Genomic DNA, 478 nt, shown 5'->3' with positions numbered 1-478 from the left:
GGCTGCGAGGGAGGCCTGGCGAGGTCCGGCAGCGCGCGCCCTGCACCGGGCCTCCTGGCCCTGGCTCTGGGCTTCTTTCTTCTCCACGGTGATCCCTTCACCTGCTTCTCCTTTCTCTCCTCTCCTCCACCCACCCCAAGTTTCGAGGACTCCACCCTGTCCACGACCACTACCCTTGAGTCTATCCCCAGCTCCACGGGAGAGCCGAAATGCCAGCGACCCGCCATGGCCACGCAGACCAGCCGAGAGGTCTGCTCAGACAGGAGGTACCTGGGAACTAAGCTGAGCCAAGGCCAGGGGGCGGGCGGAGCGGGGCCCTCGGGGTGGGCTGGCTGACAGGTCAGCTACCAGGGCATTGATTTAGGACCTTTTCAGTGTCAGACAATAATAAATAGCTTTCTCACCTTGTTCCTACTGAACCTTTTCTTCTTGGACAGATCTTATGGAAATTTCCTTATGTAGCTTGACTTGAACAAAA

General features: G+C 58.4%; 1 long non-coding RNA gene across 1 annotated transcript in view; it reads left to right on the top strand.

Annotated features, from left to right (window-relative positions):
* The window catches only part of LOC102762110, a 12,240-nt gene extending 12,018 nt beyond the window's left edge, over window positions 1-222 (top strand). Inside the window, exon 4 of the long non-coding RNA XR_436123.2 lies at window positions 141-222. This is a non-coding gene — a long non-coding RNA (uncharacterized LOC102762110). The remainder of the gene's footprint in view (window positions 1-140) is intronic.
* Window positions 223-478: the final 256 nt, after the last annotated feature.

This window comes from Myotis davidii, unplaced genomic scaffold, assembly GCF_000327345.1.
Source record: "Myotis davidii unplaced genomic scaffold, ASM32734v1 scaffold826, whole genome shotgun sequence".
In the NCBI taxonomy this organism is placed as follows: domain Eukaryota; kingdom Metazoa; phylum Chordata; class Mammalia; order Chiroptera; family Vespertilionidae; genus Myotis; species Myotis davidii.
The sequence above is the reverse complement of the archived record's forward strand: the minus strand, read 5'-3'. Positions and strand labels throughout refer to the sequence as shown.